Below are 11100 nucleotides of genomic sequence, written 5' to 3'. Positions count from 1 at the left end.
ATCCAAAAGAAAGTGGGGCCCCCATGAAGCCAATAGTTTTTAAAAAGGACAATCAGTAGGCACTGGATTGTGTGTGGTTTTTATTTTCAAGTGCAGGATTCCCAGAAGCCAAGCTCAGCTATGTGCTGATGGCAAGCTGCAGCCAAGGAAGGCTGTGGTTGAAGCCATTCCAGAAGTCAGTGTGTCTGTCTGTGCTTTTGTTGTGGAGCAGAGGCAGAGAACAGACCCAGTGAGACCCTGGGCAGAGGCAAACACCCCTGTTCAAGGGGCAGTTACTCTTTGTCCTTTTGTTTACAGACACAGGAGATGGATTTTGCTGCAACAGCTGAAGGAAATTCCACTGCTGTGAGCAGGGAATAGGTGTAAACTGAGCCTGCCATGGATTCAAGCCTTGGTAACCTTTTCTGGCCTCTATTTGTAGCAGTCCTGACCCCAGTGCTTGGGGAATAGATAGCTTGTGCTCAGTTTGTGTCACTCTCAGGATCCCTGCAATGCTGCAGGAGGAGAGACTGGTCTTAAACCAGATCTGAATTAAGATTAAAGATCATGAGCAGTTCCATCTTCCACCATTAATTTTGGTCAGTAACTTTGGTTTACTTATATTCCTCTCTTTGAAGAAATTAAATGAGCCTGGATGTTGTTACAGAAGGAATAACTTGGCACTTGATTGTGCTGAGTTCCAGAAACTCAGACAACAAGAGGAGGAAATGGGTGTGCTGTGCAGTACAGGGCTCTCAGCTGCTCAGGTTTATTTGCTGTTACCCAAGTGGGCTCTGGAAACAGAAACTGCCTCTCAGCCTCTGCAGCCCTTCCTGAGGCCAGGTCCAAACCCTCTGCATGCAATAAAAGCCAGTGATGTAGCCCAGTCAAGAGTTTGGGGTTTCTAACCTGCCTCATTAGAACATCTCACCCCAGGAAAAACTGCCCACTGCATTTCTGCATCCTTGAACCAAACCTGGGAGCCCAGGTCAAGGTGTTTGTTCATCAGTGGGGCTCCCACTGAGCAGCTGGAGCTGCAGCCAGAGGGGAATTCCCTGGCAGCAGGAGGATGAGCATCTGCAGGAGCTGCTTCTTCACACTTGTGCCTTACATCTGAAGAAGGATCGTGCAATTTCTTTCACTGAGGTAAATATTAATTTCTTTGTTGTGGTCTGTTGTAAAGCAATCTTCTGGCAGGACTGAGAATCTCTTATCTACTGCTGTAATAAAGTGCTGTTGGGCTTTAGCCAATGCAGTATTCTTTCAAGAATTTGCTAGGCATTGATTTTCAGAGATCATTATTTATCCTTTGAGAAGCAAAGGTTAAAGTTTAGCTTTTGCTGTTAATGTAACTGTGCTTGGCATGTTTACATAAGCAGGCAGCTCCTGTCAAGCTAGGAACTCCACGCTGGGATTTTATCAGTTATGGATTAGTTTTGAAAGCCCTGTGCTAAGAGCAAGGCTGGTTCTAACTTCAGCCTTAATGCAGTCAAACTCCACAAACTTTGGGTGTAACCTGGGTAGTGTTTGGGGTGACCACAAATCAGGATCTTCCTGTGCAGGGAATGTTGAGAATTCTTAAGGACTCTTTAAATAATAAAGAAGAAAGATGACAGGAGGTGTGCTAAGGTGTGAGTTTTTGTCATCACTCATCCTTGCCATCTGGGTATTTTCTATTCTTTTCTCAGAAAAAGGAAAAATGAATTGACAAAGCTTAATGGTAGATGCATCCAATTACAGGATTCCCTCCTTCCCATCACATCCATCTTTGATAGCTTCAGGACCATGGCTTTGTCTTTTAAAACAGTGTCAGTTCCAGGAAATTGGCTGCAAATAGTCCAAGTTTGTTATCTGTACAGGTAACATCAGCCTAAAGGGAGAAGAAAGAGGCTCCTGACAGGTACCTTAGTGTGTTGAAATTTATGTCATTAAATGAATACCTCACATCTGATTACAAAAATTCAGAAACAGCAAGATTAATGAGGTATTTTTATGGAACTACCTTGTTTTATAAAGGAAAATATGCTGGGCAAGTTATCAGGAAGTTGTATCAGTTTTAAGTTAATTAGTAATTCTTTATTAGAGAAGGATGCTGTAAAACAAGCTCAAAATCCACAATCCACAGCAGCAGCAAGGGAAGTTCATTCTGCTGCTGGCAGAGTCTGGAAGAACAGGCCCAGGATGTCCTTTCTGAAGGTGCTGCTGTGTGTCCTGCTCCTGGCCAGCCCCTTGCTGGGGGAAACTCCACCACGTAAGAGCTGCTGCAATTCTGCTTTGGCATTGCAGTCCCTTGGGGGGATTGCTGCCTGGGAATTCTCCTCGGGCTTTAGGCTGGCTTTATTTTAAATAACAGCAAAACAATGCAGATGTGAGCACCTTGGTGAGACAGCTCTGTCCTGTGTTTGGTGGCACAGGGAAGAGGTTACAGCCATATGAATTAATTACAGCTGAAACTCAGTACCCTGGTGGGTTGGGATCATTTTGAGTCAGTCTCTGAATTTCAGAAGGGTGTTTTTAAATTAGTTAATTTATTTGGTTCTTTTTCAGTGGGGAAAAAACCACTTGGTATCTGGGTTAAAAAAATCATACACTTTTTAATAGCAAGTGTTCTTAGACTTTTTTTGATACTAACAGGGAGAAAATCATCAATAATTAAGAGCATGACAACCAGAATGCACTGGTTAGAAAAGTTATTTTAAGTGAGTACTGAAGTAGTGAAATTGTTTCTGGTTCTGTTAGACCAGTATTGGCCTGCAATTATTTTATGAGAAGATTTCCCACATATTTTACTGATAAATGTATTTATTTTAACATCCCTGTTCTCTATCTGGTACCTACCAGTTACTTGTAATTGGGTATTTCTAAGCCCAGAGTGATGTGAACCAGCTGCAGTTGTTATTTTTCTAATAAGAGTTTTGTTTGTGATCTGAGGAATTTTTTAATGCTACTCTAAACTTTCATTTGCCAAAGAAAGTTACCACTTGAAGGCTAACTTGGCATTTATGTAGACCCCAGAGTCTGGAAGGGCTCAGCAGTGAGTTCCTTCATCACATGGAATATTCAGCATTAATAGCAAAGGGCACACACTCCCTCTCTCCCAGCAGAATCACAGCTGGGGATTTTCTGCTGCCTTAGTGATTTTTGTATTATTGCTAAAAGAATTGTAATTGTGTTACTGATCAGAGGGGTAGCTAAAAACATTGCTTATGTCCCAGATGAACCATGCCAAGTGCTGCTTGGGATTTTTCACTGTCCTGTGTTTACAGCCATAACACAAACTGTAGTTAGGTTTTCTTGGGAAATGTTCCAGTGCTGATGACTCTTGAGAGGAGAGCATGCAGGGTGTGTAAATGGAGTGGGACAAGCCTTGGTCACTGGAGTCAGTTAGATTTATCTCTGATAAGCACCAAGGGCTGGATTAGAGGGACTTGGACAGTGGAAAGGAAGGAGGTTTCCATCTCTTTTCAGTGCAGGCTGCTCCCAGCACAGTTCCTGTGGCTCATAATGCATCAGTCAGGAGCTGCTTCTGGTGGGAAGGCCAGACAGTGACAATGACATTCCACCTCTCCAGTGACAGTGACATTCCAGCTGCTGGGATCAGAGGGGTCTGCTCAGGGATCTGGGCCAGTTCTGACTCTGGCTTCATTCCAAACGTGGCTCCTCTCCCTGGGACTGTTGTGCACAATTGGATTTGGCTCTGGTGGCAGTTTGGGGACTTTTCTGGGTGTTCAGGGTGGTGCCTGGTCCAAGTCCAAGTGCTGAGCAGGAGAGAACAGGTAACAAAGGATGTGGGGTGGGAGTGCCAAACGTGCTGGTGTTTGGTGATGGTTCAGGCTGCTGAGGGAGTTCTGTTTAGCCAGCCAAACACCTGTGAAATACTGTAAACACTCAGATTCTGGAACATAATTTACAGCCCAGTGTTTACACAGCAAAAAAGATAGAGGAGGACCAACATTAATGCAAAGCAGATCCTTTTGTAGGCTAAGCCAAGGGATAATCCCATTGCAGAACTCACAAAAAGCTTCTAATTTGGATTATAATGGAAAGTTGGAATCTCTAATGAGTCTCTCTCTAATGAGTCTCATGACTTTTAGTCCTTGTCAACAAGCCAGACATGATATATAGTGGAATTCAGACACAACCACACTTATCATTATGAGATAAAAACCATAACAACACAAGCCATACAATTTCCTGGCCAACAGGAAGATGGGTACACATTCAGGGTAAAGTAATTTAAGCTGGTAAATTTTCATTTCTCAAATAGCTTCAAAATTTTCCAGAGACAAGTCACAGGAAAGTAAGATTTAGTGTCATCTACAGAGTACATCTGAAGCATAAATTTCTGGTGTAATTAGCAACACAGCCCACTGACAGTATGTTACTGTATAATTGCATTAAAAACTTGCTTTGTTTTAATTCACAGCCAGCTGCAGTGGAGTTGTGGACTTTGGGGCCTGTCTGGGTAATACAGATGAATTCTGTCCTGAAAATATTCCTTGTCTGTGTAAAAATGAAGAACCTTTTTGCAGGTAGTGTGTGGGCTTGGTTTGTTTGTTTAAATATGCACCATGTAAATGTCAAACATATTCTAAATGATGAAATAAATTTAGATCCTCCAAAGTGATCCATGAAAATAAATGTTGATCTTCATTCACAATCTGCATAAATTTATAGCTCTGGTACAAAGCATCAAATCTGGGATTTGGGCATAGTGTTTTCTTTTTAAATATATGTGTGGGCTATGTCATTCCTAATGTAGGTAATCACTGTAGCCCTTTATTTTTCCTGTTCTCCCAACTATTTTACTTTAGAACTGAATGAGCTGTGTAATCACAAGTTCAATTTTTTCTCAGGTTGATCAATTTTTTTTTTTTGAGTTAAAAAAAATTTTAGATATCTTAACGTTCTATTCTCCATTATGTAGTCGGGATTTTTTCCCTTTTAAAAAAATCTATATCATAATGACAGCCAGAAATGTGAGGAGCAGCTCTGCCATGCTGAGAGCAGACAAAGAGATCTTTGACCTGAGCCAGGCCATGACTTGGGTGCTGCACCCTGTTCCCATCACAGCTCCTTATCTTGGACTCCTGAAATGCCAACTTGGACTTGGTTTCTCAGAGCCTGGCAAAGTACTTTTACATCAAATCTGGAAACAGATGGGTGTAACTAAGATTAAAAAACACCTTTAAACAAACAGGAAAAACAGTGAAACTCTTGGCCCCTGCAGTGTTGAATAATAAATAATTATATTGCAGAATATTGTACTTTTTTGGTATTGCTTACTTTTGATTTAAAATGCTGTTCCTAAAAGTGAATATTTTTTATTTGCAGATGTAATTACTACAGAACAGGCTGGATGGAGTACTGGTACATGGGCCCCAAATGTAACCACCTTTGGAACACTCTGGATTTCATTTTAGTGGCCACTCTTCCTGGAGTGACACTGGTTATCATAGTGGTTGTAATATTTTCTGCTGTCTGCTGCTTGAAAACGAAAAAAGTTGGGTAAGTGACTCTGGGTGCACTTACAAGGAGTTTTGTACTCAAAATGGAAGTTCAGCAAAAGAAGTCTGGTATTCTGGTTAATTTTTAACCTCTGGATGTTTAAAAGCACAAGGTTACCATACTGCCAAAATACTATTTATACAATTCAAAACTAACTCAAAGCATCTTACCTGAGCTCTCAGCACTTACTCAGCATTTTCCCACCTCACTCTCAGTCATTATTTTTCTTTAGGGCTCACCAGGCAAGCTTTAAAGATTGATAAGTACATTTACTACTTAAATTCAACACCACCAAATGTGTGTTTCTGATTTATTTGCTCTTAGGGATTTTTTTCCACAAGTTAAAAAAAAAAAAAAGGAGTAAGACTGATAACTTGACAAGAGGCTTGGTGTTTAAATACAATTCCTCCCACTCTTGGGTCTCAGATATTGGCAATTTGAGCTGCTTTTTGCTTCCATCACTTTTTCCCAGTGACACCTCTCCCAAGTAGACAGACAATATGGGTTTTTTCTTCTGTCACTGAGCCCCAGAAGTGTGTCACTGGCACTTGCTCTGACATAGAAAAGCTGTAATAATACCCAGCTCTTGTACAGCCATTGCCACAGGACATCTAAAGCTCTGACATGGCTGTTGAACCAATCTGCAGCACAAAAACATCTGTCAGGACCCTGAGCATTGCCAATGCTCTGAATTGCCATTGTTCCCCCAGGAAGCAGCCAAAGGCCCCACCCAGTGGAGCACAGCAGAACCCTGCATTCAGCACCGACACAGCTGCCAGCCCAGGGCATGGGCACCAGCAGCCACCTGAGGTAAGAGATGGCACAGGGGGCACAGCACAGCCCCCAGCCCTTGGGGATCCAGCACAAGGAAATGGGAATAGAAAAAATAAAATAAAGGGAATTTGAGTTTAAAGTCTCCTAGCATCTGATTTCCAAGGTCAGCTGAATGCATGTGAGAAGGTGAAACTGTTCATCAAGGATTAAGTGAAACTAATTTGCATAGGAGAAAACAAAGAACTAGGGATTATTTTTACAGGATGTTCAAACAACTATTGCCATTTTTGGCCAGTTAGAAGAGCAGCTTTAAAAAGAGATCATGCTCTGCTGTGCCAGTTTTCTCCATTAGGCAAGATGTAGTAGAGATCATGGCTTGAACTAGTGGGTGTCAAGAGAAAAGATGGATAAATACCATTAAAAAATCAATATAAAATACAAAGAATCGCTGAAAGGGAATTTGTGTGTGTGTGTTCATTTTCTCATTTGATACTTCAAGGGATTATTTTACATATTAAGGAACACACAGGGTGTGAGAAGGAGACATTGCAGGCTGTCTGAGAAAAGGGAGAAAATAATCTAGACTGCTACAGGATTTTGTGCTAAATCCATCTGTAGAGTATGAATGGTTTGGCAATGCAGCAGGTCTGAGCCTGCCTTTACCAGGAGATGGTGCTGTTCAATTTTTAACTAATTCACATTTAGTCCTGCTGATGCTGTTGTTCCCAAGGTGCGAAACAGACCCGATTCTGCAGTTTGGTAGGGAAGAAAACCCTTTGTTAAAGGAATCTTTTCGGGTCAGAGCTGCAGAGCTTAGGGCTTTCTGACCCCCAGACTCTGAATTGTAGCCTAGACATTGTATTTTGTAAGTGAAAAACGGTTTTATACCTTCTAACATTCTGTACCTGGAGAGCTGGTTATTCTAATTTGTTGTCATTTTTCTCTGTGTAACCACCTGATCTCCTTCACACAGGATGCCTGGGTTGGACAAATTCCAAAAGTTGTACTGAAAAGAGAAGATTTTAATGATGCCTCAATCCCAAATCAAAGGCAGGATTACAGGTATGCTGTTATTTTTTGTCTTTTGTGCTCATTCTCACTTTATACTCTGCTTTGGAGACTCACAATGACTTTGCAGCTTTGCCAGTAGCCCAGCAAGCAACAAAGGTCCAGTAAATGACAAAGCTTTTGACTGGATTATTCACATACAAATCCTAAAATACTTCTTTATCCAGAGGCTTCTCTGGTTTTCCTCTAATCCCAGAGGCATTGATTTCATTCCTGTTTAGAATCACAGTTTTCTGCTTGTGCTTCTTCACTTGAATCCCCCTCAGCACCAACTGCTGCAGCTCTTACTGCAACTTCTGCAGAGAACTTGTTTGCCAGGGTGCAGCTCAGTGAGAGCACACCAGTCTCCTCACATAGCAGGGCTCTGCTGCAGAGACAGCCTGCAGCTGGCTGATGTTTCAGTCCCTCAAGGAGGACTGGTGTTTCTCAATATAAATGTTGAAAATGTTGAAGGTATAGCTATGGTGGATTTAAAACCCTTTGAAAATGATTGTAGGAATATGGAAAATTAGGTACTGTGGCATTGTTTGTTGTGAAAAGAAAATAAAAGCTTAAAGAGAAAGCTGCTTCTATAAATTCAGTCTTCTCTGTTTGCAGGATGAGGGTTTGACAGTAAAATGAACTTAAAAGACCTTTTAGATGTTATTACCTCAGTGCTGTGCATCCAGTAGTGAGCTTTAATATTTTTATTTTTCAGCTTAAACTATCCCTTTGTGCAATTTGCAGTATATTATAAGGTTTAATATATAAGGTTTAATAACCTTTTTCTCTTTTGCACAGTCCCATGTATGATCAGCCTCTAAGGACAGCAGAACCAGCATCAGATTATTTCCCTCAGTCCCGAGCCCAGCGGGAGGAGTTTGACTATCCCAGGAAGGATTTGCCTTATCCAGTTTATCCAGAGGCCAGACAGTACCGGGTACGCATCCCTCACATCCCTCTGCATATTAATGACATACTCTGCATATTAATTACATACTCTGCATATTAATTATATCACCCATCCTGGTGCTGAATACAAATCATCACTAAATTGATAGTGTTTGTCACTAAGTAAAGATGTGAGCTAACAGAAAGCCTAGAGCCACCTTTCACTGTGCAGGTGTTTTCTTCAGGAATGTTACAGACCCTGCTGAAATGTTTCCAAATATTTCCAAAGCTGTTTCAGTTTGTGTGCACACAGTGGTAATGCTTTCAGTTATTTGCATGAAATGCATCTTCCAAAGCTCTTGGTGAGTGAACACTCAGAAGCAGCACATACTAAGAAAAGAAATATATAAAAATGTAGTTTGATTAGATACAGATTATTATAATAGGAAGCATACTGGGGAGTGTGTGTCATGCTACTGATTTAATTCTAATTTCTTTACAGAAATACTAAGAACAAGTGCATCCTGTATGAGAAATGTCTTGGAATGCTGTGTGATCACTGGACAGTGCAGGTGCTGAGAGAGCAGTGAGACCCTGGTGGGACACAGAGGAACCTGCCATCCCTATTAGAGAGCACTAAGTTATTGCAAAGAGAAAGCATGGAGGATAATTGTGAAAGGAAACCTGGTGAATCCCTGATACTGCAGCACACAAGGCTTGGCCCTGGCAGTGTGGTACAAACACAGCCAGGAACTTGGCCTCTCTCTGCCCCAAGCTTTGCCAAATACCCACAGACCCATTCCCTTGTCCCTTGTCTTTTGTGCTTTGTCTTCCTTCTGTGTTGATCCCAACAGCTGGAATGGTTTCCCTTTAAAACTGTCCTGGCTTGCTTTGTAACTTTTTTGTAAATGAGGAAAATAAGTGAAGCTGTGGAAGATTGACTACCTTGCCACTAAGTAACAAATAAAAGAGACTGAAGACTGGGATTTATTTCCCATTTTCCAAAAAGTCTAAAACGTGTTACATTGCGATTTCTGTTAAATCATCTTCCTTAGTATTAGGTTATATGTGAAACTATATGACAAAACCAGAATTTTAAGGATTTTAGAAAGGTTTCTTGATCTTTGGTTTTCCCTCAATGTAAAAAAATGCAAAATGGGCAAATTTCACTGGATTTACTTCTACTGCTGCAAATTCTGTCAGAAATAAAAGAAGTGACTCTGGTTCCCTCTCTTATCATCAGAAACACACAGAAATGGGGTTGGCACATGTGTTTAGAGCCCAGGCTATCAGTTCAAACCATTCTGACCTCCAAAATTCAGATCCAAAGGTGCCAGAGAATTGTGTCAGTGAATTGCTTTTTTCTGTCATTTCTCAGCCTTGGTGGTGCCACAATCTGACAAACTGTGCTGCTTGTTGACCTCAATCCAGCTCTGTTGTTCTGACCTCAGAGCGACCACAGCATGTGAGTGTTCAATTTTATACTCCAGCACTGCTCCAAAAAGGAGTAGGAGGAACAGATAAGGCAGTGCTGTCAATATCCATGGTGCTGGCAAGAGCAGAGCTGGCTAAACTGAGTCTCCCTCACCATTTCCCCCAGTGTTCAGTTTTGTCATTGCCTTTTCCCGGTATTTTCCCTTTCATTCCTTAATTGCATTGAGCAGTTTGAAATTATTTCATCATAAGAATGTATGTCTCTTGCTAGAGCTAGACAAAATGACTGGAATGTCCTTTGTACTGAATTTACTTTGGTGTGTGTTGTGTTATGTGGCTTTACTCTTTAAAACAAAAAAAAAAAAAGGGAGAGGAAGGTCAAATGTAAGTCTCCATGTTCTCTGCTAAGGAAGATGAATCTCCTGGGAATTACAGAAGCTCCATGTCTCTCTTGTCCTGACGAGCCCAGAATGGACACAGCACTACTGTCAGTAGGATCCCCTGGGGCTGCCCCATCTCAGGATGCCCACCTTGGTCACCAAACTCCCAGAGCCCAGGTGGTTTAGGTGCCCTCTAAACCCCAGATAAAAGCAACCCTGCAGTCCCTCAGGTGGCTCTGAGCAATCCCCTCAGCATCTCAGGGCTTTGGGTCACATTTCCCAGGCACCCACTTCTGCCTTTACACTTTATTTGGAAACACAACACTGGCTCTGGATTCCTCTAAGGAATAGAAGACATGGAACAGGCACCAAGCATTGCCCACGTCCTCCTTTGCTCAGATTTGTACAGCAGCCTCTCAATCTTGTCACAAACAGCAAAGTTTCCAAAGACATGTTGCTATGCTTCTTATAAGAAGGTTCGTGTCCGAATCATAACTAGTTTTATATATTAAAAAACTAGTTCAACTCTGTATTTACTTTTCACGTTTTGTCAGGTAAGTCGGGTTTTCACGCTGGTAAGAGACCCACGGAACAGAAACTGTTGCCCGAGCTATTTAAATGTGCAGTGTTTTATTCACAGCCCTCACGGGGCGGGTGTGTGTGGGGAAACTCCCCTCAGTGCCCCTCACAGTGCCCCGGGCGGGAGCGGGTTGCCTGCGCGGTGCCCGGGGCCGGGGCCGGCTGCCTCCACGGTCTCCTGACGGTGCCCCGGGCGGGACCAGAGGTCCCCTCACCGTGCCCCGGGGCGGGAGCCGGGTCCCCCCGCGGTCCCCTGGGCAGGAGCGGGGTGCCTCCACGGTCCTCTCACGGTGCCCCGGGCGAGAGCCGAGTCTCCCCGCGATCCCCTCATGGCGCCCCGGGCAGGAGCGGGGTCCCCCCGCGGTCCCCTGACGGTGCCGGGGGCGCGGGGGGGTCTGAGGGGGCGGCGGCGGCTGCGCCTGCTCGGCGCGCGGGGGCGCGCGTGACGTGCGGGGGGAGCGGAGCGGGGCCGCGCGCGCTCGCGGCCGCCGCCCGGCCCAGGCTGCGG

Source organism: Melospiza georgiana, chromosome 12 (assembly GCF_028018845.1).
Source record: "Melospiza georgiana isolate bMelGeo1 chromosome 12, bMelGeo1.pri, whole genome shotgun sequence".
Lineage (NCBI taxonomy): Eukaryota > Metazoa > Chordata > Aves > Passeriformes > Passerellidae > Melospiza > Melospiza georgiana.
Note: the sequence above shows the minus strand (reverse complement) of the source record.